This window comes from Spermophilus citellus (assembly GCF_964194105.1).
Source record: "Spermophilus citellus genome assembly, chromosome: 10".
Taxonomy (NCBI): Eukaryota; Metazoa; Chordata; class Mammalia; order Rodentia; family Sciuridae; genus Spermophilus; species Spermophilus citellus.
This window is the reverse complement of record NC_138197.1, coordinates 137605792-137632757: the sequence shown is the minus strand read 5'-3', so window position 1 is coordinate 137632757 and position 26966 is coordinate 137605792. Positions and strand designations below refer to the sequence as shown.

The window sequence follows — 26966 nt, the reverse complement described above, 5'->3', positions numbered from 1 at the left end:
GACTGCACCGGCAAAGGTACTTCTGAGAGTCCAGAGAGTTTCCCATTTACTGTGATAAATGCAACAAATCCCAGGACTTCTCAGGCCAGAGAACATGTGCTGAGCATGGCTCCTCATATTTCCCCAGGTCCTCCTAAGAGACGTCCTGAAGATGGTGGTGGTGACAGTGTGCTGCCTGACGCAATGGGGAGACTCCTGATAGGAACAGGAGGCCCTGAGTGGAGACTTACCACAGTTTTCTACTCACAATCTTGTCATCTGAGGACTCTAGCATAATTACCTTCTTTGGTTAACAAGAGCTGCTTTTACCAAGCATTATCTCCCAGATCAATGTCCAGGCTCTAGGCAGGACCCGTGGAGACCACAGGTGAGGTAACAGTGACCAGGTAGCTAGGAAGAGGCTCCTCTGCCCTCCCCCAACATCCTGGCCCAGCCACACTCCAACCACCCAGGCTCCGCACTCCAAGTAAGCTGTGCTTGTGCCTGCATCCCCTTCTCAGACACTGCTCCTCGAGAACCCCAGAGAAGTGGGCCCTCTGTTGGCCTCGGCCAGAGCCCTAAATGAATTGGGCTGGTTCATCCTGCACAGAGCCTAAGAGACTGACTTTGTTTACTTCAGTCCTGATTTAAATTCTACTTTTACATTTTAACTTTTTCAGACCTACAGGAACTGTTATTGTGGCTTTAAACAGTATTTACTTAAATTTATTTAAATGTTCACCTCTCTCTAGTCTTCATTCCTTTTTGCATGTCAGCCCTTTCTGGGATATCTTTTTTTCTTGCTTAGAGTACACCTCCTAAAATTTTCTGTAACACAAATCTCTGGGTGGTAAATTCTTTCAGGTTGTCTGAAAATGTATTTTGTTCTGATTCCTGAAAAGCTTTTACTGGATGTACAATTCTAGGTAAGGTCTGCACTCTCTCTCTCCCTGCCTGACCCTTGCTTTCCACTCTTTGTACAGAACAGGCATGTTCCCACCTCAGGGCCCTTGCACTAGCTCTTCAATCCCTTAGATCATTTCCCTGTCATGTCCTCTAGAAGCAGCCTGTTACTGTCTGTCTATACTCATTAGCACATGAGCTCCAGAAGGGCAGAGGAGGAAATCTGGACACAGACACACATAAGGGATGACCACATGAAAACAAGAAGAGAGAGCTGTTCGCAAGCCAAGGAGAGAGGCTCCAAAGAAACCAGCCCTTGATGATTCCCTGAACTCAGACTTCTGGCCTCCAGAACTGTGTGAGTAGGAGAGAAAAGAGAAGAGAATTTTGGGTCAGATTTTAGCCCGCAGCCAGCACAGGCTTCATAAATGAAGGTTCAGTACGTGAGCGATCCTTAGGGAGTTTTGAATTAAAGAGACAGACTCTAATTATCTTTAAACCAGCTCCAGGACGGCTTCTCCTAGCTCCAGCCTCCAGCCACCTATTATGGTAGCGAGGTTTACTGAAGAGGCTAGTGAGAGAGAGAGAGAGACAACAAGCCAGGGAGTGGACTTTTATTGGGGAACAGAAAATTCTGGGGAAAATCCCATCCAATGAAGATTAAGAGGGGCAGTGTCCCAAGGTCAGGTGTGATGATTGGGTCTTATCGTCTTCAGGGTAGTGGCCAGACACGCCTCCACATGGACCTAAGAAGGGTGGGGAAAGCTCTGGACACAAAGATGTGTCTAAGTGCCTCTTGCCAACCCAGGGAGATAACTCAAATGACGTGTGAGGATGGCCTCCCACATCAAATAGTTAGTGTCCACCATGACCTTGAGCCTTACTTGCTGTCCTCCTCAGCTCAGTCACCCTTGATGGGCACTTCTTTCCCTCTCTAGCTGTGAGTAGAACTTCTTGGTCTTCTGTGTTCCCAAGTTGCAGTCAGGTGTGTCTCAGTGTGAATTTATTTTCCTACTTCGTCCTGCCTAAGGTTCACTAGGCTTACCTACATGAATCCCTCTTTCAACATGTGCAGATTTCAAGTCCTCATCTCTTTCAATATCTCCTCTACCCATTCATTCTCTCCTGGCACTAGCCTCCATGCCTGCTAACCTCCTGTTCATGTTTTCCACATCTGTATCCTTTCAGGTAGTATTCCAGATACTTTACCCACATTTATCTTTTAGCTCACTAATTTTCTATATACTGAGTTTTTAATTTCATTGTATTTAAAATCCCCCCAATGGTAGAGTGATAGCCTAGCACATGTGAGGCACTAGGTTCGATCCTCAGCACCACATTAAATACATAAGTAAATAAGTAAAACACCCCCCCCCAAAAATTAAAAATTTGACTAAAATTTCAACAAAATCAAGGACTTTCTTCTACAGTTTCCATTCAATTCTTTGCATATGATTTGATTGTTCTTTATAGTTTCTTAGTTTCTGCACCTATTTTCAACCTTGGGTTTTAGTATTAGTTCTATTAAACAGGCATTTCATAATCCTATTTGATGACTTCATTATCTGGAATGTCCTACCCACAGTCACTGCTGGCTTGCTCTCAGGATACCTCATTACCTTGCTTTTTAGTTGCCTTTTAAACTGAGAGTTGTTTATAGCAAAATCTAAGGCCAGGAAGAAGGTAGTGCCCATCGAGAGAAGATGAGAGTTCAGGCTGCTTTAACAAAATACCCTTACACTGGGTGATTTATAAACAATAGAAATATATTGCTCACAGGTCTAAATGGCTGATAAGTTCAAAATCAAGGTGCCAACAGATTCAGTGTTTTGGTGAGGGCCCATTCCTCAAAGATGGATCTTCTGTGTTCTCACATGGTGGAAGGCCAGACAGGCTCCCTCCAGCCTCTTTCATGACAGCTATCTCCACCTATCAGGGCTCTCCCTGAGAGGGGGGCACCTCCTACAAGCCTCACCTCTTAAAATTATTGCATTGAAAGTTAGATTTTAACACGTAAATCACTTCCACTAGCCACCTCCAGGCATTGTTAACCAGAGATCACTCTGTTAAATGCTCCACTGAAAGGTCTGGGACCACTCTGCTAATGTGAGCTGTCAACCTGGGTAAGGTTGACAGCTTCTCATTCTCCACATCTGTCCTCCACATACTTCACTTTGCCCTAAATTTGAAAGAGTTGATATCCTATCCTTCAGTCCCTGAAGGACAGCTTGTCTTAATTCATTTTTGCACTGAGGGCTCAACCCATCAAAGTGTCCAGCATTTGTGGAGAATCAGGTGTGTCTCCGTGTGAATTTATTTTCCTACTTCGTCCTGCCTAAGGTTCACTAAGCTTCTCCTACCCCATTTCCTCCCAGCAGGCTCTGTGGTTGGTCTCTGTGTTCCACATCTTGAAGGCTTGTGTGTGTTTCCCAGGGCTGTAGTAACAAAGTTCTCATCTCTCCTAAGAGCTCTTCCCTCATGGTCTAATCACTTCCCACAGGCTGCACCTCCCAATACCAGCACATTGGAGGTTAGGATTTCAACATGAATTCCAACAACTCTTTAAAGAAGAATAACAAAATCCAGGCCCTTAACAATGTAACGTCCACACCATTCTGCATTTGGTTAAAAAAAAAAAAAAAAAAAAAAACAGACCTGCAAAGCTGAACTCAAAAAAATCAGTCAAAACAGACTCAGATTCTCCATTTGTGTACAAAGTGTCAAAATGTATTCTACTGTCATGTATAACTAATTAGAACAAATAAAAAACAGATTCAGAAAAGGCAGAAATGATGAAACAAACAGATATGGACTTTAGAACAGCTATTAAAAATGTATTCATGGATTTAAAGGAAACATGAACATAATGAACAAAAATTGGAAGATATAAAGAAGAAACGAGAGGAATTTTGAGAGATAAAACTGTAGTAGATGAAATTAAAAATTCACTGGATGGGATTGGGGCCGGGTTGTGGCTCAGTGGTAGAGTACTTGCCTAGCATGTGTGAGGCACTGGGCTCAATCCCTGGTACCACATAAAAATAAAAAATAAAATAAAGATATTGTGTCCATCTACAACTAAAAAAATTTTTTTAAATTACTGGATAGGATCAATAGAAACAGAGGGAAAAAAATCAGTGAACTTGAAAACAGAAATAAGAACTAGCCAAACTGAAGCAGAAAAAAAATGACTGAAAAAAAAATTAATAAATCCTTACTCACCTTTGGAACCATGTCAAGCAAAAAACAAGAAGAAAGAAGTATTTGAAGAAATAATGGAGGCTGGAGTTCTAGCTCAGTGGTAGAGTACTTACCTAACACATGTGAGGCACTGGGCCGACCCTCAACACTACATAAAAATAAATAAATAAATAAATAAAGGTATTGTGTCCATCTACAGCTAGAAAATTATTTTAAAAATAAATAAATAATGGTTAAACATGTCCCCCCAAATTATTAACTACTACGTGCTCACAGATCCAAAACACTCAACAAAACCCAGGATAAACACAAACCACACCAAAGCACATGATAATTAAGTTGGTATTCTACGTGCAGTGAAAATGTCCTCCAAAACTGAAGATGAAATAAAGACAACTTTATTATTTTACTTATTTTTTACTTTGGGTACTGGGGATTAAATGGAGGAATGCACTACCACTGAGGTACATCCCCAGCCTTTTTTACAATTTTTTAAAATGTTTTTAAGTTGTCAATGGACCTTTATTTTATTTATGTATATGTGGTGCTGAGGATCGAACCCAGCACTTCACACATGCTAGGCAAGCACTCTACCACTGAGTCACAATCCCAGCCCTACTTTTTTTTTTTTTTTTTGAGGTAGGGTCTTACTAAGTTGCTGAGGCTGGCCTTGAACTTGTGATCCTCCTGCCTCTGCCTTCCAACATGCATCACTGCATCTGGCAAAGACAACTTTAGACAATCAGGATCTGAGAGAATCTTTTGCTAGCATATCCACAATACAAGGATGAGAGGACACCCCTGCAGGGGACCTGAGGTCAAAGAAGCCTCAGGGTAACCCAAAAATAGTTTTCTCATGTTTGAATTTTAAAACATAAATTGACCATATAAACTTGAAAAATTATTTGTGGGCTTTATAGCATGCATATAAGTAAAACATAACACAACATTACTAGTAAAAAGGAGGGGAGGGAGAAATGGAAATATACTGTTGTTCGGTTCTAACACTACATGAGAGAGCACAGTATTATTTGAGGGTAGACTACGATGAGTTAAAAGTAGATTTTACAAAACCAGAGGAAACACTTTAAAAATCATAGGGGAAAAAACTAATAAGAGTGGAGATAAAATGGAATACCAGAACACACTTGCTAGGTGTGGTGGTGCACACCTGTAATCCCAGCAGCTCGGGGGGGCTGAGGCAGAAGGATCATAAGTTCAAGGCCAGCCTCAGCAACTTAGTGAGACCCTGTCTCAAAATGAATAAATAAATAAATTTTAAAAAGGGTTGGGGATGTGGCTCAGTGTTAAGCATCCCTGGGTTCAACTCTTGGTACAAAACAAGAAACACACACACACACACACACACACACACACACACACACACACACACAATGTGATTAATCCAAAAGAAAGAAATGGAACAAAGTAAGATGGGACAAATATAAAACAAATAGTGAGATTAGTGAGATAGTAAATTTATGTTCAATAATGTCAATAATTTTATTAAATAGAAATTTAATGAAATTAAATCTAAAACATTTAAAAGACTGACAATATTTGAAAAGCAAGATATAATTATAAGCTATTTTGAAAAATGAACTTCAAATGTAAAACTAAAGGTAGGCTAAAAGTAAGGCAGGAAAGAGAAAGAATAATAATTGATGAGGCGCTGGGGTTATAGTTCAGTGGTAGAGTGCTTGCTTAGCATGTGCAAGGCACTGGGTTTGATTCTAAGCACCACATATAAATAAATGAATAAAATAAAGATCCATCAACATCTAAAAATATTCTAAAAAAAAGAATTGATGAAATAGAAAACAGACATAACTGAGAAAAATCAATAACACAAAGAGCTGGTTCTTTGAAAAATATCAATAAGGGGTTGGGGTTGTAGCTCAATGGTAGAGCACTTGCCTAGCATATGTAAGGCCCTGGGTTCAATCCTCAGCACCACATAAAGGTAAATAAATAAAATAAAGTTATTATATCCATCTACAACTACAAAAAAAATTAAAAAGAAAAATATCAATAAAATTGATAAACCTCTAGCAAGATTAATTAAGAAAAAAAGTAAAAAGACATAAATTACCAGGATCATAAATAAAAGCAAGAATATCACTAGAGATTAAACAAATATTAAAAAGAGACAGGAATAGGAAAGGAAGTGGAATAAATCTGACATAACCTTCCTATGTACATATATGAATACTACAGTGAATTTCCATATCATGTACCACAAAAATTAGATGTACTCCATGTTTGGATAAATATGTCAAAATATACTCTACTGTCATGTATAACCAAAAAGAAAAGGATATTAAAAATATTATGAACAACCTTATGCCAATAAATTTGACAACTTAGATTAAATGAACAAATTCCTTGAGCAACACAAATTACCAAAATTGAAACAAGAAACAGAAAAATCTGCTTGACCCTGAAGCTATTTTAAAAAGTAAATTCCCTATCACAAACACTCCACACCCAGATTTCCTCACTGGCGAATTCTAGTAAGCACTGAAGAGATAGAGAATACCAATCCTACACAGGCATTTGGAAAGCAAGGGTAAGAACCCTCCCAACTCATGCTGTTAAGCCAAGATGCGCTGCTAAGGAACACTGAGAACAGGGAGGACACCAGCATCTCCAAAGGAACTGCAGTCCTGGCTCCCAGCCAGCTTCCCTCGGGTCCAGTGCAGCTCTTCAGGGTTCACCTCCTTAGTCGCGGACTCCGAGTACTAGAAGCCTGAGGCCAAAGTCAGCAGCCCAGAGGATGGAGCCAGGAGCTGCCTCAGGAATCCTGTAACCCATCAGGAGTGAGTCTTGGTCACTCACACCTGAGAAGAGCGGTCAAGGGACAGCTGCCTCATCTAAACATGGGCTCTTACTGTTTATCCTCTTCTGTTTGGGACACCTGAAATATTTTTTAGTTTATAAGTCACTGGATTTATACACTAGTATACATTGGGAATGTTGGTGACAAATGACGTATCTTCTCATGTATAAGTCCCTGGATGCTATGGTTTTGACCTGAAGTGTCCCCAAAGGCCATGTGTTACAGGCTTAGTCCCCAGGTTGGTGACATTGGGAGGCAATGGGAACTTTAAGAGGTAGGCCCTGGGGAGGTCTTAGGTCACTGGGGTGTGCCCTCCAGGGCAACTGCAGGGTCCCCATCTCCTCTGTAACCCAGTGAGGTGATCAGTATTGCTCCACCATGCACACTGCCACAGAGTGTGGCCTGGCCACAGGCCACAGACAATGGGGCCAACCAACTGCCACTGCAGGCTCTACCACCATGAGCCAGAGTAACCCTCTTCTCTGTATAAGTTGATTATGTCGCCAGGTATGGTGTTGTACGCCTGCAATCCCAGCGACTCAGGAGGCTGGCAAGTTCAAAGCCAGTCTCAACAATTTAAGAAGGTCCTAAGTAACTTAGCAAGACCCTGTCTCAAAAAATGAAAAGGGGGGCGGGATTATGGCTCAGCAGTAGAGCACTTACCTAGCACATGCGAAGCCCTGGGTTCGATCCTCAGCATCACATAAAAATAAATACATAAATAAAATAAAGGTATTGTGTTTGACTATAACTAAAAAGTAAACATTTTTAAGTATTTATTTTTTAGTTGTAAGTGGACACAAATACCTTTATTTTATTTTTATGTGGTGCTGAGGATCGAACCCAGTGCCTCACGCATGCTAGGTGAGCACTCTACCGCTGAGCTACAACCCCAGCCCAAAAAATAAATATTTTTTTAAAAAAGGACTGGATATGTGTCTCAGTTGTTAAGTGCCCTTGGGTTCAGTCCCCAATACAAAAAAAAAAAAAAAAAGTTGATTATCTCAGTAACAGAAAGCTGACTAGCATGCTGGGCCAACTGGGTCTGCGCCTGGGCCTGCTGGAGTAAACTGCAGAGTGCACAGGCCTGTGTTTCACACAGGAGGCTGTGACTGCTGGGCTGTCACACAGGTCTCTCTCAGGTATAGGTGTGTTCCAGGTTAACAGAGCACAGAGAAACATGAATGGCCAGCCAAAGGGCCAGACTATAGCAGAAACTGATTATCTCCTAATCGTTGTTTTTGTGTGTGTGTGTGTGTGTGTATGTGTGTGTATTAAGCCCATGGGTACTTAACCCTTAAGCCACATCTCCAGACCTTTTTTAAATATTTTATTAGAGACAGGGTTTCGCTGAGTTGCTAAGTGCCTAAGTTGCTGAGGCTGGCTTTGAATTTGCAATCCTCCTGCCTCAGCCTTAGCCTCCCAAGCCGCTGGGATTACAGGTGTGTGTCACCTGTAATAAATAAATAAATAAAATTATTTTTTAATAATTTTATTTATTTGGCTGGCCTGATTATGGCTGGCCTGATTGTCCCCTAATCTTATTCTCCTATTCCCCCACAATTTTTTTTCTTTTCTTTTTTCTTTTTTGAGATGAGATTTTTTTTCTTTTTTTTTTTTATTGGTTGTTCACAACATTACAAAGCTCTTGACATATCATATTTCATACATTAGATTGAAGTGGGTTATGAACCCCCAATTTTACCCCAAATGCAGATTGCAGAATCATGTCGGTTACACATCCACAATTTTACATAATGCCCTATTAGTAATTGTTGTATTCTGCTACCTTTCCTATCCCCTACTATCCCCCCTCCCCTCCCCTCCCATCTTCTCTCTCTACCCCATCTACTGTAATTCATTCTCTCCTTGTTTATTTTCCCATTCCCCTCACAACCTCTTATATGTAATTTTGTATAGCAATGAGGGTCTCCCTTCATTTCCATGCAATTTCCCTTTTCTCTCCCTTTCCCTCCCATCTCATGTCTCCGTTTAATGTTAATCTTTTCTTCTTGCTCTTCCTCCGAGATTTTTTTTTTTTTTTAGAGAGAGGGAGAGAGGGAGAGAGAGAGAGAAAGAGAGAGAGAGAGAGAGAGAGAGAGAGAGAGAGAGAATTTTATTTTTTTTTAATATTTATTTTTCAGTTTTTTGGCAGACACAACATCTTTGTTTGTATGTGGTGCTGAGGATCGAACCCGGGCCGCACGCATGCCAGGCAAGCGCGCTACCCCTTGAGCCACATCCCCAGCCCCAAGAGATGAGATCTTTTTTTGTTGCCCAGGCTAGCCTCAAACTCAAGTGATTCTCCTGCCTCAGCCTCCTGAGTGGCTGGAATGATAGGCACATACCATGGTACCTGGTTTGAGAACCCCTGGAGTTGCAGGGGTACATGGGGTGCTGGGGTAGAACCCAGGGCCTCACACATGCTAAGCGAGTGCTCTACCATTGAGCAACACCCCCAGCTCAAGAATCCCTGTTGTTGTTTTCTAAATAGTGGTAATGAGCATGCCATTTATTATACTTCTTTGTGTGTGTGGTACTGGGAATTGAACCCAGGGCCCAGCACATACTAGGCAAGCAGAATAGCACTAAACTACACCTCCATCCCAAATCCTTGGTTTTTAATCAGACATTTAGCCCTCAAAAATAGAGCCATCATCTAAGCCTAGGGCTGGCTACCTGCATGTTTTTAGATTCAATTGATAAATGCACAAGATGGTACAGGTGGGTTACTGTGCAATCCAAAGGCCCATGTGATGTAGGCTGTATGCTCACACACAGACAACACTGCTAAAATTTCCCTTACTTAAGTCCCTATTATTCGAGGTCTCTATGATTCACAGCCAGATATTACCATAATTGCTAGAGTATAAATTTCTACATTGAGGATAAATTTAGTACTGTTTCATAAGATTTGGTAAAACATATATATTCTATTCTCCCTTTGACATCCTAGAGTGGTGGTTCTCAAAATATGGTTCATGGATTCCTGGAGCCCTAAGACACTGTAAGGGAGTTGGAAAGGGCAAAACAATTTGGGTATTATTTATCTTTCTGTGGTATTAATATTTGTGCTGATGGTGCAAAAGTAACGATTGGTAAAACTACTGGTACCTTGGCACAAGTTATGGTAGTGGTCCCAAAATGTGATAGTAGCTGTTGAACTCCTCACTGTTACTTCTGGAAGAAAAAAGGCAATTCCACTGAAGAATTCCTTGAAGAAGCAAAAAAAAAAAATCATCAACTACATCTCAATACTAAGAAATATACACTATTCAGGGTGATGACACAGGAAGAATACATAAAGTCCTTCATACTAAGTATGATTGTTGTCAAATTACTTACACAATTACTTACATTGCCAGCTCAACCAGGCACTTTTGTGGAGCACTATTTTTAAAATGTTTTTAAAGGTTAATTTTATTCTGTGATAAAGTCCAAATGGTTATGAATGTCTACATATCAAATAATATAACACTGACTCCACACAGCAAAACTAAATAAATAAACATTATTAGCATGAGAATTTGCTTCACGTTTTAAGTCTACAAGTTGTGTGTGCATGTGCATGCAAACAAAAAATATCTGTGACAGCAAGGACAGATAATTCTTTTTGAAGAGTTATGTTTCACAGGAAAAAAACGAAATGCTTCTACAGCTCATATAAATCTAAAACAGGCCTCATGGTTCATTCATTTTTATTTAAACTTCTGTTCTGTATAGAGAAAGAACAGAAATGTTAGCATCTTGTAATATAAAAATTTTTAGATACCCATTGCACAATATTTATTTTTTTTCTGTGAAATTTTTCATAATAACATTTTGTGGGGGCTGGGGATATGGCTCAAGAGGTAGCGCATTCGCCTGGCATGCGGGCGGCCCGGGTTGGATCCTCAGCACCACATACAAACAAAGATGTTGTGGTTGTGTCTGCTGAAAACTAAAAAATAAATATTAAAAATTCTCTCTCTCTCTCTCTCTCTCTCTCTCTCTCTCTCTCTCTTTAAAAAATTTTTTGTGAAGTAAATTTCCTATACATTGTTAAGTCAGCAAATGTTGCCCATTTATTCTTTAAGATATGCTAAAGGACAACTTTTTTAAAAGTCTAAATCCACTAATATTTTAACTGACATTGCACAAAAGTTCTGAATTAATTTTGAAATACCTGCTATTTCAAAAATGTTCAGCCAGGCACAGTTGTACACACCTGTAATTCCAGTGGCTATAAAGGCTGAGGCAGGAGAATTGCAAGTTTGAGACCAGCCTCAGCAACTTAGCAAGGTCCTGAGCAACTTAGCGAGACTCTATCTTAAAATAAAAAAATAAAAAGGACTAGGGATGTGGCTCAGTGGTTAAGAGCCCCTGGGTTCAATCCATAGTACCAAAAAAAAATGAAAAATAAAAATTGAAAATACTCAATCATAACATGCTAATTTATGTAAATAATAATATCTTCCTCTCATGGTAGAGATTCCATTTTCTTTACATAGGTTCTTATATTTCTCTTAGGGTCATTCCTTAGTCATTTACATTTTCTACTGCTATCATGAGTGAAATATTCTAAACACTGGACCACATAATTATTTTTTACTGGTTTATAGGTCATAGTATGGATTTTCTGCATATTTGCCAAACATATGATTAATAAATAAGTTCTTTAAAAGTTGATGCTTTGGGATTTTCTAAGTTAAAATTTTATATTGTGTGTAAATGATGATTCTGTAGTATACATCTATGTTTTATACATTATTGCATTGTCTAGAACATTTAAAGCAATTATATAATAATGGTCATAGTATGACTGCCTTTCCCATATTTTAGAAGAAATGCTAAAAGTATTTCCAATTAAATACAATGCTCACTCATTTTTGGTTTAAGATGGCTATTCTTTATTATATTAAGAATGTATCTTTCTATTCCTAGTTATCTCAGAAAAACTGATGAATACATGTTAAAGTTTACCAAATACCCTTTCAACATTGAGATTATCATTTTTGTATTAGACCAAGAATTACTATATACATTACAAAGACAAATTTGATAATATGGGATAAAAAAATAATATCTGGTCATGGTAGATAATTCTTTTAATATAATGTGAACTTTGGTAGCACTATTTTTTTAATATTTATTTTTTTAGTTGTAGCTGGACACAATACCTTTATTTTATTTTTATGTGGTACGGAGGATCAAACCCAGTGCTAGGCAAGCATTCTACCACTGAGCCACAACCCCAGCCCAGCACTATTTTTACTAGAAAGAACAATTGACAATCTATGGTTATTCATATTTGGATATTTGACAGATACTTTCTCAAAAATGAACAAAATGTGCATGTCACATGAAGGAAAACAACTGACAGTATTTGTTACCAATAATAAAAATTGAGGTTTGGGGGGGCTGGGGTTGTGGCTCAGCGGTAGAGCTCTTACCTAGCACATGGAAGGCCCTGGGTTTGATCCTCAGCACCACATAAAAATAAATGAATAAAAATAAAAGTATTGTGTCCAACTACAATTAAAAAATAAATATTAATTGAGTTTTTTTTTTGTTTTGTTTTTTTTAGTGGTACTGGGGATTGAACCCAGGACCTTGTGCATGCAAAGCAAGGAAGCACTCTACCAACTGAGCTCTATCCCCAGCCCTAAAATTTGAGTTTTTAAGTAAAAAATTAGAATTCTGGAAAATCTGTTCTATCACCATAAGCTTTGTTTCCCAATATTTAAAGATTTTTCTGATGAGTTTGTGGCAACATTAACAAGGATGATTTCTTCTTGAGGTGGGGATGGGTACTAGGGATTGAACTCAGGGGCTCTTGACCACTGAGCCACATCCAAGCCCTATTTTGTATTTTATTTAGAGACAGGGTCTCACTGAGTTGCTTAGTGACTGGCTGTTGCTGAGTCTGATGATTTGCCTGTCTTAGCCTCCCGAAGGGTGAATTTATTTTGAGGGGTGCCCACTGGGGATTAAACCAAGGGCTACTTTACCACAGAGCTATATCCCCAGTCTTTCTTTTTTTTAATTTAAATTTGTTTGTTTGTTTGTTTATTTAATGTGGTGCTGAGGATCCAACCCAGTGCCTCACACATGCTAGGCCAGCACTCTGCCACTGAGCCACAACCCCAGCCCCTTCCCTATTCTTTCTATTTTTTTTTGAGATAGGGTCTCATAAGGTTGCTCAGGACCTCACTTAGATGCTGAGGCTGGCCTTGAATCTGCAATCCTCCTGCCTCATTCTCCCCAATTTCTGGGATTACAGGCATGCACCCATACCCAGCAACAAAAATGATTTTTAAAATATTATGTAATAAAACCTGTCAAAATGTGGCTGCATATAACTCAGTGCACCAAAGTTTTCTGAATGACCAGCATATATGTTCCAAAATTATGCATGAGTCAAATATCCATTTAGCATGCAAAATAGACCAATGTATTTTTAAATAACAAAGGATAATGATACAGTTTTACATTACAAATTGCAACTGACATTTAAGAAAATACCTTTTGCTGAGGCTATAGTTCAGTGCTACAGCACTTGTCTAGAATGCTACAGGCTCTGGGTCCATGCCTGGGTTTGAGGAAAAAAGGAAGGAAGGAAGGGAGAGAGGGAGGGAGAGAGAGAGGGAGGGTAGATGGATTAACTCATCAAGTCTTAGTGAAATGTCAAAGAAGATACACAATTATCTGAAAAGTTATTGAAAACCTTCCCAACCACAAATCTGTATGAGACCAGATTTTCTTCACCTATTTCAACCAAAACAACATAATGCAAGAGTCAATGCAGCAGACACTGGAAACCAGCTGTCCTCAACTAAGTCAGATGTTAAATCTGAGAGGGCTGGGGGTATAGTCCAGTGGTAGACCACTTGCCTAGCATGTACAAGGTCCTGGGTTCAATCCCCAATACTGGGGGAAGAAACAGAAAGAAACTTGTGAAAAATGTAAAAACAATGTTTCTATCTCAGCCCATTTTGTGCTGTGGTGACAATAACTGAGAATGGGAAACTCAGAATGACTACATCTCTACGGGCTCATAGTTACGGAGGTTAAGAAGTTCAAGGGACTGGAGTTGTAGCTCACTGGTAGAGCACTTGCAAGTGAGAGGAACTGGGTTCGATCCTAGCACCACATAAAAACAAATAAAGGCATTGAGTCCATATATAACTAAAAAATAAAATTAAAAAAAAGAAGTTCAAGGGGAGGGCTGCATCTGATGAAGGTCTTCTTGTCTCATTATCCCATGGTGGAAGGAGAAGAACAAGAGAGAAGAAGATCCAGAGAAGACACAAGATCAAACTCACAGTCTCAGGAGGTATAAGTGGCAATGACTGAGTCATGATGCTGAGCACAGTGGCACGTGCCTGCAATCCCAGAGAGTTGGGAGGCTGAGGCAAAGGACTGAAAACTCAAGACCACCCTCAGTAGCTTAGGGATAAAAATTAAAAGGACACGAGAAGCAGCTTGGTGATAGAGAATCCCTGGGTACAATCCCCAGTACTGAAAAAAGAGAATCATGAAGGTAGGTACCCTATGACCTGAGCATCTCCCATAAGTACCCCACTTCCCAACATTCTTGTACTGTGAATTCAGTTTCCAATGCATGCTTTTTTTTGGGGGGGGGACATTCTTGGAAATTACAGTAGCCATTCTTATCATTAAAACTTTATTTTAAATAGTTATTTTTCATAAGATATTGTTTATGTTAACATGTAAAGGTTTACTATTACTTAAAATGATTAAGTAAAATCCTCCTTCATGAATATACCATACTTCAAGTATCCAGAGGGGAAAATCAAATCGCATTGTAATGGAGTCCACTTTATGCTATGAGTACAAACCTTTCACTTGACCACAAGTGGATTATTTTTTTATTTATTCTAATTAGTTACACATGACAGTAAAATGCATTTTCACACATCATATATAAATGGAGTATAACTTCTCATTCTTTTGGTTGTACATGATGTAGAATCACACCAGTCATGTGGTCATATACGTACATAGGATAATAATGTCTGATTCATTCTACTATCCTTCCTACCCCAAACCACCTCCCCTCCCTTCACTCCCCTCTGCCTAATCCAAAGTATCTCTACTTTTCCCTAGCCACCCCCTCTTATTGTGAATTAGCATCTGCATATCAGAGAAAACATTTGGCCTTTGGTTTTGGGGATTGACTTATTTCACTTAGCATAATATTCTCTAGCTCCATCCATTTACCTACAAATGCCATAATTTCATTCTTTTCTAAGGCTGAGTAATATTCCATTGTGTATATGAACCACATTTTCTTTATCCATTCTTCTGTTGAAGGGCACCTAGGTTGGTTCCATAGTTTGGTTATTATGATTTGAGCTGAACACAGATGTGACTGCATCACTGTAGTATGCTGAATTTTTAAAAATATTTTTTTTCGTTATCAATGGACCTTTATTTTCTTATTTCATATGCAGTGCTGAGAATTGAACCTAGTGCCTCACACATGCTAGGCAAGCACTCTGCCACTGAGCCACAACCCCAGCCCAATATGCTGATTTTAAGTCCTTTTGGTATAAACCAAGGAGTGGGACAGCTGGGTCAAATGGTGGTTTCATTCCAAGTGTTCTTAGGAAATGACATACTACTTTCCATAGTGGTTGCACCAATTTGTAGTCCCACCAGCAATGTATGAGTGAAACTTTCCCACCACATCCTTGCCAATATTTATTGTTCTTTGTATTCTTTTTAATATTTTTAATTTTTTTTATTATAGGTGGACACAATATCTTTATTTTGTTTATTTATTTTTATGTGGTGCTGAGGATCAAATCCAGTGCCTCACATGTGTGAGGCAAGCACTCTGCCACTGAGCCACAACACCAGCCTTGTTGCTTGTTATCTTGATAATTGCCATTCTGACTGGAGTGAGATAAAATATTATTGATTGAGTTATTTATTTTTTTGATGTTAAGTTTTTTGAGTTCTTTATACATCCTGGAGATTAATGCTCTATCTGAGGTGCAGGTGGTAAAGATTTTCTACCATTCTTCATGTTATTGTTTCCTTTGCTGCGAAAGCTTTTGTTTGAATCAATCCCATTTATTGATTCTTGATTTTATTTCTTGTGCTTTAGGAATCATTACAGAAGTCAGGTCCAAAGCTGACATGATGAAGATTTGGGTCTGCTTTTCCTCTATTAGGTGCATAGTCTCTGGTCTAATTCCTAGGTCCTTGATCCACTTTGAGTTGAGTTTTGTGCATGGTGAGAGAGTTTTAATTTCATTTTGCTGCATATGGATTTCCAGTTTTCTCAGCACCATTTGTTGAATGTATGTTTCTCCAATGTATGTTTTTGGCGCCTTTATCTAGTATGAGATAACTTGTGTTTATGTGTGTTTGTCTCTGTCTTCTATTCTCTACCACTGGTCTACATGTCTATTTTGGTGCCAGTACCATTGCCATTTTTGTTACTATAGCTCTGTAGTATAGTTTAAGTTCTGGTATTGTGATGCCTCCTGCTCCATTCTTCTTGCTAACGATTGCTTTGTTTATTCTGGTTCTCTTATTTTTCCAAATGCATTTCATGATTGCCTTTTCTATTTCTGCGAGGAATGTCATTGGGATTCTGGTTGGAATTGCATTAAATCTATATAACACTTTGGATAGTAAGGTCATTTTCACAATATTAATTCTGCCTATCCGAGAACAAGGGAGATCTTTCCATCTTTTAAGGTCTTCTTTAATTTCTTTCTTTAGTGTTCTATAGTTTTTATTGTAGAGATATTTCACCTCTTTTGTTAGGTTGATCCCCAAGTTTTTTATTATTATTATTTTAAAGAGAGAGAGAGAGAGAGAGAATTTTTTAATATTTATTTTTTACTTTTCGGGATACACAACATCTTTGTATGTGGTGCTGAGGATCGAACCCGGGCCGCACGCATGCCAGGCGAGCGCGCTGCCACTGGAGCCCCATCCCCAGCCCTTTATTATTATTTTTTGAGGCTATTGTAAATGAGGTAGTTTTCCTAATTTCTCTTTCAAAGGATTTGTCACTGTGTACAGAAATTTGATTTATGAGTGTTGACTTTATATCCTACTACATTGCTGAATTCATTTATTAGTTCTAGAAGTTTTCTGGTAGAATTTTGTGGATCCTCTGCTGCTCCTGACCCTCGGGGGCAGGTGAACTTAAGGTCACTCATGTGAATTTCCAAGGACACCAAATAAAACACAGACACTCACTTTACCTTTAAACAAACTTCAGAAAGGCTCCTCTGCTCTAGGCCTCAAGGTCCCTAAATGAGGGAGCAAGGGGTAGTCATGAGAGGCTGGCGAGAGACAGGGAGAGAGGGAGAGAGGGAGAGAGGGAGAGAGGGAGGGAGGGAGAGAGGGAGAGAGGGAGAGAGAGGGAGAGAGGGAGAGAGAGGGGGAGAGAGGGAGAGAGAGGGAGAGAGGGAGAGAGAAAGGGAGAGAGAGGGAGAGAGGGGGAGAGAGGGGGAGAGAGGGAGAGAGAGGGAGAGAGGGAGAGAGAAAGGGAGAGAGAGGGAGAGAGGGGGAGAGAGGGGGAGAGAGGGAGAGAGAGGGAGAGAGAGAGAGAGAGAGGGAGAGCGAGAGAGCACATAGGTTTGGAAGTGGGCTTTTATTAGGAGCACCATCATTCTTAGAAAGTTCCATCCCAAAAAGTAAGAAGGGGCGGAGTTACAAGGGATATGTGAGTGTAATTCAACCCAAGGGCTGTAGAGTGACACCAAGACACATCCTCAAACTTCTGGAACCCAGGCAATGTCCAAGTCACTAGGAGATGTTGTGATAGTCAAAGCCTCTCCACTCCAAGAGGGAAGACGCGAATCATTCAAAGTGGCTCCCCACAATCCTCTAAGTATAGAATCATGTTGTCAGCAAATAGTGATAGCTTGAGTTCTTCTTTTTCTATTCATATTCCTTAATTTCTTTTGTCTAATTGCTCTGGCTAGAGTTTCATGGACTATGTTGAATAGAAGTGGTAAAAGAGGGCATCCCTGTCTTGTTCCAGTTTTTAGGGGGAATGCTTTCAATTTTTTTTCCATTTAAAATGATGTTGGGGGCTGGGGCTGTAGCTCAGTGGTAAAGCACTTGCCTCACATGTGTAAGGCACTGGGTTTGATCCTCAGTACCATATAAAAATAAATAAAGATATTGTGTGTCCATCTACAACTAAAAAAAATATTTTAAAAAAATAAAAATAAAATGATGAGGGGCTGGGGTTATGGCTCAGTGGTAGAGCGCCCACCTCATATGTGCAAGGCCCTGGGTTCGATCCTCAGCACCACATAAAAATAAATAAATAAATAAGTTATTGTGTACAACTACCAAAAAGTAAATATTAAAAAAAATTTAAAAATTAACAAATAAAATGATGTTGCCCTTGTGTTTTGCACAGATAGCTTTTACAATGAGAGGTATGTTCCTATTATTCCTAGTTTTTCTAGTGTTTTGAACATGAAGGGGTGCTATATTTTGTCAAATGCTTTTTCTTAATCTATTGAGATGATCATATGAGTCTTATCTTTAAGTCTGTTGATGTGATGAATTACATTTATTGATTTCCATATGTTGAACCAATCTTGCATCCCTGAGACGAACCCCACTTGATTGTGGTGCACTATCTTTTTAAATATGTTTTTGTATTCAATTTTCCAGAATTTAATTGAGAATTTTTCATCAGGGATATTGGTCTGATTTTGTTCCCTTGATGTGTTTTTGTCTGGTTTTGGTATGATGGTGACACTACCCTCATAGAATGAGTTTGGAAGGATTCCCTCATGTTTTCTCTCATGGAATAATTTGAGGAATATTGGTATTAATTCTTCTTTGAAGGTCTTGTAGAACTCAGCTGAGAATCCATCTGGTCCTGGGCTTTTCTTGATTGGTAGGCTTTTGATGGTATCTTCTATTTCTTTTTGCTTGAAATTAATCTGTTTAAATTATATATGTCCTCCTGATTCAGTTTGGGTAAGTCATGTCACTAGAAATTCATCAATGTCTTCAGGATTTTTTATTTTATTGGAGTATAAATTCTTTAGTATAAATTATTTAGTTCTATAGTTTGTTCAAAATAGTTTCTAATTATCTTCTGTATTTCAGTAGTACCATTGTGATATTTCCTTTTTTATCACGAATTTTAGTAATTTGAGTTTTCTTTCTCTTTCTCTTCATTAGCATGGCAAAAGGGTTTATAAATTATATCTATTTTTTCAAGGACCTGTTTTGCCAATTTTTTAAATTGTTTCTTTTGTTTCAATTTCATTGATTTCAGCGCTGATTTTAACTATTTCCTGTATTCTACTGCTCTTGGTATTGATTTTTTGTTCTTTTTCTAAGTCTTTGAGATGTAATGTTAGGTCATTTATTTACTGACTTTCTATTATTTTAATGAATGAGCTTAATACAGTGAACTTTCCTCTTAGCACTGCCTTCACAGTGTCCCAGAGATTTTGATATGTTGTATCATTTTCATTTATCTCTAAGTATTTTATTTCATCCCTGATTTCTTCTGATATCCATTCATCATTCAATAGCATATTATTTAGTCTCCAGGTGTTGAAGTATCTTCTAATTTATTTTAATATTTTACTATTTCTAATTTCATTCCATTATGATCTGATAGAATGCCAAGGTAGTATCTATTTTTTCGCATTTGCTAAGAGTTTCTTTGTGGCATATGGTTTATTTTAGAGAAGGATCCATGTGCTGCTGAGTAGAAAGTGTATTTACTCATTGACGGATGAAATATTCTATGTATGTTAAGTCCAAATTATTGATTGTATTATTTAGTTCTATAATTTGTTCAGTTTTTGTTTGGAAGATCTATCCAGTAGTGAGAGAGGTGTGTTAAAATCACCCAGTGTTTTTGTGTTGTGGTCTATTTGATTCTTGAAATTGAGAAGGGTTGTTTGTTGTACATAGATGCTCCATTGTTTGGGGCATAAATATTTGTGATTGTTATGTCTTGCTGATATATAATTCTCTTAAGAAGTATGAAATGTCCTTCTAACTTTGGCTTGAAGTTCATTTTATCTGAGGATGGAAACCCCTGCTTGTTTACATGGTCCATGTGAGTGATATGTTTTCTCCCATCCTTTCACCTTCAGTCTGTGGATGTCTTTGCCTTGGAGACAACATATTGTTGGATCTTGTTTTTTAATCAATCTGCCAGTCTGTGTCTTTTGATTGATGAGTTTAAGCCATTAACATTCAGCGTTATTATTGAGATATGATTTGTATTCCTGGTCATTTTGGTTTATTTCTAGTTTTTAATTTGACTTAGTTTCTCCTTTGCCTTTTCCTTTAGTGTAGTCCCTCCCTTTGCTGGTTTTCACTTTTTTCTTTCATTTCCTCCTCATGGAATATTTTGCTGAAAATGTTCTGTCATACAGGCTTTCTAGTTGGGAATTCTTTTAATTTTTGTTTATTATGGAGGTTTCATCTTCAAATCTGAAGCTTAGTTTTGCTGTATATAAAATTTTTGGTTGGGATCCATTTTCTTTCAGAGCTTGGTAGATGTTGTTCCAGGACCCACCTCTGAGGATCTGGGCTGGGATACCAGCTGAGGTCCAAATTGGTTTTCCCCTATATGTAATCTAATACTTTTCTCTTGTGGCCTTTAAAATTCTATCCTTTTCCTATAAGCTAGGCATTTTTATTATAATGTGCCTTGGTGTACATTTAGGGTCCTGCAAGCATGGTTTATTTTAAAACTGTCATTTTTCCTCCTCTTCTTCCCCTTCCCTTCCATAATAGTGGGGAAAACATGGCTACCAATTTACCAACCCTGGCTAAGCTACCATGTCCTTCATATCTGGAAGGATATCACTACCCACCAGACTAAAAAAAAAATTCCAGACCCGGGCCTGGAGCAATGGCTCCTTCAAGGACATCTAATGGACATAAATTAATTCTATCTACTGATGATATCTGGACCCCTGCACTTGTATTCCTATTTTAAAAGCCCTGTGTTTCCCCTGGGAAAGAGAATCAGCCTCTGGGATAGGAGACTCCTGTGTTTCTCCTTTGCTTGCAAATCAGTAAGATGTTTTTTCTTTTTCTCAAAATCTTGTCTTTATTATTAGGTCTGTAATGGAGATAAGGATCAAGCTTGCAGTATCAACATCCAAGAAAGAAAAATCAGGCTGAACTCAGAACTTTCTAACTGCAATATTTAAGGACTAGGACACATGGAGTGAGGGGCTGAATGTTGTGAGTAAAATCCATACCTTAATCCTGGCAAGTGTTACCTTGTTTGAAAACAGAATCTTTGGAAATCTGATATGGGGTCCCCTCTTATCCTCTGAGAGTTTTGTTTCTATTCTTGAATAAATCTTACTCCTTTCACTCTTAAAAAAAAAATAGGGGCTGGGGTTGTGGCTCATTGGAAGTGTGCTTGCCTTGCATGCGTGGGGCACTGGGTTCAATCCTCAGCACCACATTTAAAAAAATAAAATAAAGGTATTGCATCCATCTACAACTAAAAAAATTTTTTTTAAAGAATCTTTGGTGAGGTGATTAAGGATTCCGAGATAAGGAGATCATTTGGTTTATCCAGGTGGACCCTAATGCAATCACAAATTCCTCATAAAAGAGAGGCAGAAGGACATTGAGCAGATGAATGAAGAAGATGCAGCTTGACTATGGTGACAGAGATCAGAAGGATGCTGCCACAAGCTAAAGAATGCTTATAGTAGGCCTGGATTGTGACTTGGTGGTAGAGCACTTGCCTAGCATGTGTGAGGCGCTGGGTTCGGTCCTCAGCATCACATAAAAATAAATAAAGGTCCATCAACAACTAATAAGATATTTAGAAAAAAAAAGAATGCCTATGACACAAAGAGCAGGTTTTCCCCGAAGCCTCTGGAGGAAGTGCAACCTTACCCTCACCTTGATTTCTGGCCTCCTGAACTATGAAAGAATAAACTTCTGTTATTTTACGTCACTAAGTTTATGGTAACTTGTTACAGCAACAATTGGAAATTAACACAGTTACCCAAGAGTATTATGCCTAGTCAATTTATTTTTCTGTCACCAGCATGTGGATACTAATCAAGTCATGGGTAAAAATTAGCTCAATTAGGGTTCACAATCCTAACAGATCCAATACATTTAACATACCTTCTCTTTATAATTTGACGCATGTATACACTGCATAACCAACACTACAATCAAATTAATGATCACACCTATAACCATCCACACTGTACTTCAGGTGCCCAGAACCTGCTTATCTTATAACTCAAAGTTTGCACCCTTTGACCAACATCTCCCCATTTCTCCTATCTCCAAGCCAGGTTACACTCTTTCTCTGATGCTTCTATTCCTTATGTAAGTGACATCATACAGCATTTGTCTTTCTGTGTCTGGCTTATTCACTTAGTATGTTTTCCAGGTTCATTCATGTTGTTAAAAATTGAAAGATTTGGGGCTGGAATTGTGGCTCACTGGTAGAACACTTGCCTTAAAAGTGTGAGGCACTGAGTTTGATCCTTAGCTTCACATAAAAATAAATAAAAAAAATAAAGGTATTGTGTCCATCTACAACTAAAAAAGTTTTTTAATTGAAAGATTCCCTTCTTTTTGTGGCTGAGTAAAATTCCATCATATATCACACTTCCTTTATCCATTAGTCCCTGGATGGATTGGGGTTGATTTCTTGTCTCGGCTGTTGGGAACAGTGCTGGTAAGCAGACCCTGCAGGCTCCTGCTGTACCAGAGAGTTCCTGGGGCAGGAAGTACAAAAACACAGATACGTGGTGGGTGCCTTAGAGGCAGCTCTGTGGGTCCACAGCAATTTAAGGTGGAATGAGGTCCTTCTATGGGAAGGCTGGTCACCACCTCTACAAGAGACTTGGTGCAAGAAATACAGCAAGTAGAGTCGCCACTGCTGCTGAGGCACCCAGGGATGTAAGCAACATTCATCATGACCCTCCCCTGCCTCACCAGCTGGGTACCACAGCTTGCCTAATGGGGTACCCAGACCTTCACCCCTGAGGGGTATGAGCCCCTGTTGTTGACAGCGTCTGCTGCACTAGTACCTCTCATGGAAGTACTCCAATGCACAACTCCTCTAAGTGCCATTGTGTGGTAACACTCAACAGCCTCCTAACAGCCAGGGTCTGTTATCCCTTCCTCTTTTGCCTACAAGTCCACCAGCAAGAGCTCAGAATGATATAGTTGTGTCTGCAGATTCAGGTCCAGCATCCTTCCCTGCCCATCAGTGGGATCCCCTCATGGAAACAGCCCAACTCCAGTGGATCCTAAGGCTGTGGAGACAGAGCATGTTTTACATGTGAGTTGCTAGACAATGGTGAGAAATAGTTAATTCCAGCCTCTAGGTTCGTGGACCTGTGTTTTTGCTCCCCAATCCTCACCTGCTGACTCTTAGTGGATCAGCATCACATATGGGGTTTTGATTCAGTGCACATACCCCAACTTCTCAGGATACTGTCCCAAAGCCAAGACCTTAGCTCAGCCTTTAGAGGTCATTCTAGGGCTGGGGTTGTGGCTGGTGGTAGAGTGCTTGCCTAGCATGCACAAGGCACTGGGTTTGATCCTCAGCACCACATAAATGTAAAACAAAGATATTGTGTCCTCCTAAAATTTAAAAATAAATATTAAAAAAAGAGGTCATTCTATCTTTTCATTAGACTAGCTTCTTGTGGGTAATGCAGGATCTCAGAGAAGCGGTGGATCTATGGCATTCCACATATTGCCACATCCCTTTCACTGTAAGAGAGTTTTTTGGCCTGAGGCAATGTTATACATGATCCCACGCTGGTAAACTAAGCATTCTCTAACTCCTGGATAGTGATGTTGCCTGAGACAATGTGGATAGGGAAGGCAAATCCACACTCAGAGAAGTTTTCAGTTCCAATGAAGATAAATCAGCCAGGAACAGTGTTGCACATCTGTAATCCCAGCAGCTCATGAAGCTGAGGTAGGAGGATCACAAGTTCATAGCCAGCCTCAGCAAAAGCAAAGCACTAAGAAACTCAGCAAGACCCTGTCTCTAAATAAAATACAAAATAGGGCTGGACATATGACTCGGTGCTTAGTGCCCCTGAGTTTAATCCCCAGTTCCAAAAAAAAAAAAAAAAAATGAATGGGATAGAAAGGGTGGGCTGTAACCAACCTGCTAGAGTGACTAGCTGATATTGTCTATAAATGGCAGTACAACAGAAGCTCAGCTTGATCTCAGCTGCTAACAGGTCAGTCAACAGCAGTAATAACTACAGGAGTTATCATTATGCTCTAACTCGATAACAGCGAGCCCGAGTTAGTAGGCAAAACCTGCATTCCTGTTACCATGGCACCTCCAACCATGAGCTAGCTCACTGTATAGTACAGGAAGGCAGAGGTTGGTGTCTCTGTCTTGTTCAGTGACTCCCCTGCCATGAGGAGGCGCAAAGATTCACACATGCTGTGACCACTCCCTGGGTCCAGCTGTTTCCCCAGACCTCCAGTCTCTAGTCTTCTGCTCTGGCCCTTTCTTGACCAACCAACACTGTCACATCCAGGATTCCACCTGAACTTCCATAAGCTCCATCTACTCACTCTGCACCAAGTGATAGCCTCGGCACTGCATGAGGTTCTGCTCACAGAGGATTCCCCTTATCATCACCCTGAATGGGACTGCCACACAGCAAGCAGCAGTTCATTTTCAGCTCGTAATACATCAAGATGACCCACTGTGAACCGGACCTGATTTTTATTTTCTGTTGATAGACAGGCATTGGTGCAACAAGGTAGGAGGTGTGGGACCACAGTCACCTTGTCCTGTAGATGACTGCTCCCTCGTGGAAAAGGTTAGCTCCATTCCCAAGGATACCTTTTTCATTGAACAATGAATGAATTATTCTTATTACTTGGTAGATATGACAATGTTTATCCCAGGACAAGCAGACTGAGTTGCAAGGTCATTTGGTGCCCCAATCAGGTGTTCAGCCTCTACTTGGGTGTGGTAGCATGCCAGGGGCTGTTTTTACCTGGCAAGTGATCTTACCAGGTATACTACAAACCTCCTACTGGGGCTTGCTAGAGGTACCACTTAGGGCCTTTTCTTCCACAGATGAGCCCAACCCAGCCCACTGGTTCTGCTAAATGGCAGGGGAGCCCATCCCCCAATCTAGATCTTCAGGAAAGACTTCTTTTTCTCTATGCCCCACTCAAAACTGGCAGTTTACCAAGCTATCCCCAAAATGGGGCTATATATATATAGAGAGAGAATATATTACTATATTCCCTAGTAAATGCTGGCTCCAAGTAGAGAAGTTCATTAAAGCTATGCCTCTTTCTTCTTGATTGGGTTGTATAATACAATAACTCCTTACTTCAGAGGCAATGCCCCAGCTTGCCCTAGAACATTGTACCACTAAGATACAACAGATTCTATAACTTCGGAGGCTATATCCTCTAACATTTATGGTCTGAGCATAAATGTTAGAGCATAAATGTTTATGAGCATCAGTGTCACTTCCTTCTTCACCATGTCAAACTAGTATGACGTCATTTATGACTTGTAGAATGTCCAGATGATAAGGTCCTTACAGACTATGTTGTAACAGAAAACACGAGAGTTAAAACAGCCTTGGAGCCACATAATGCATATGGCTGTCCTTCCCATATAAATGTTATCTGCTTTAGATCCTCTTTACTATTGGGAATTGAAAATAACGTTCGGTATATCAGTCACTTCATTATCAAAGACAGAGGTGCATTAATTGGTTCCAATAAAGACATCATATCAGGCATGGCTGCTGAGATTGGGAACACTACTTGGCTAAGTCTATGGTAGTCCACCTTCATTTACATGAATATATTTGGATTTTCAGGGACCATCTAGGTGAAATGAAGGCGTGAAATGGGAAGGTGACACAATTCATACAAATTCACCTGGAAGGCAGTGTTGCTTCTGATTTACTACCACTAGGGTGGGGAGTTTCTACTTTGCTCCTCCTGCCACATGGTTCTTACTCTACAAGTCAGGGATCAATGTATGAGCTCTGCTTACTGTTAGGTATAACCATCCAAGCACACATTAGGACCAGGGAAACTACCACAAGGAGTTGGGGCAGAATTCCATTTTTCATGAGATTTTCATAAGCCCCTACTCTAATCAGAAGACCAGGATGCTTCAGGTGCCCTGGCGTCAGCTCAAGTCCTGTATCTAACCTTCGGAGTTCTGGATAATCCCTTTTCCATAACAAATTAGTTATTTAAGTGCCTCTAGGCACCTTTAGGGAAGGAGTGGGGAAATATTTCTTGTGTATACTTATGGTAGCACTCTAGAATCTGTCCTCAAGGGAACCCTCCCTTTCAATCAATGGGCTTTGGGGTCTCAGAACTGGCTCAGATTTAAATGGAGTGAGGGATCAAGATTTTCTGCGGCAGCAACTGACATTTGCCTTCCCATTCTTGATTTCTTTCTGGTCATTAGAGTTAGTTAGCTGCCCATGTGTTTTATCCCAAAGAGCACCGAGGTTCAACACAAGCTGCCACAAATCCTAGTGGGTCAAACCTCCTGACCACCACAGCCACATGCACTTACCATAGGTTGCCCTCCTGGGAAGTGAGTCTGAGCACTCCAAACAGCCCAGGTGGGCCAAGGAGAACTTACAAAACCCCAGATGTCTGCTCCAGAGCTTGATTCTGCAATTGATTCTAGGTCTGGAAACAATCACAGAATTGGTCAGTGAAGGGGGCAGCCAAGGTTTCATGACTCTGAGTTGCCAGGAGTCATCGGAACTGTTCTAACAGCCCCATTCTTTCACTCGCACAATAAACGTTTATTGCACGCACCATATACCCCCACTTCCCTCAACCTAGACGTGCGTCTCTCACGCATCCAAAGACTCTAAACCACACTGCCCAGAACAGCAACGCTGTGCGGGAGCCCCAAGGGCTCACCTCTACCGGTCCGAGCCTCCCGCAGGATCCTGCTGAGGGCGCGTCCCGCCCACGTGTCGCAAGCCTCACCGCTCACGGTTCTGATTGGCCAATACACTTTCTTAGTTCCGGGCCACGGTCCACACAG

The 26966-nt window shown here is 39.9% G+C and overlaps 1 long non-coding RNA gene across 1 annotated transcript; it reads right to left on the bottom strand.

The window, feature by feature from the left end:
* Positions 1 to 7770: 7770 nt before the first annotated feature.
* LOC308657505 lies at positions 7771 to 26964 on the bottom strand. The gene is made up of 5 exons (XR_014023952.1): positions 26840 to 26964; positions 26481 to 26599; positions 13427 to 13493; positions 10037 to 10136; positions 7771 to 8505 (listed from the first exon to the last, which is right to left on the bottom strand). It is a non-coding gene; the product is annotated as an uncharacterized lncRNA (long non-coding RNA).
* Positions 26965 to 26966: the final 2 nt, after the last annotated feature.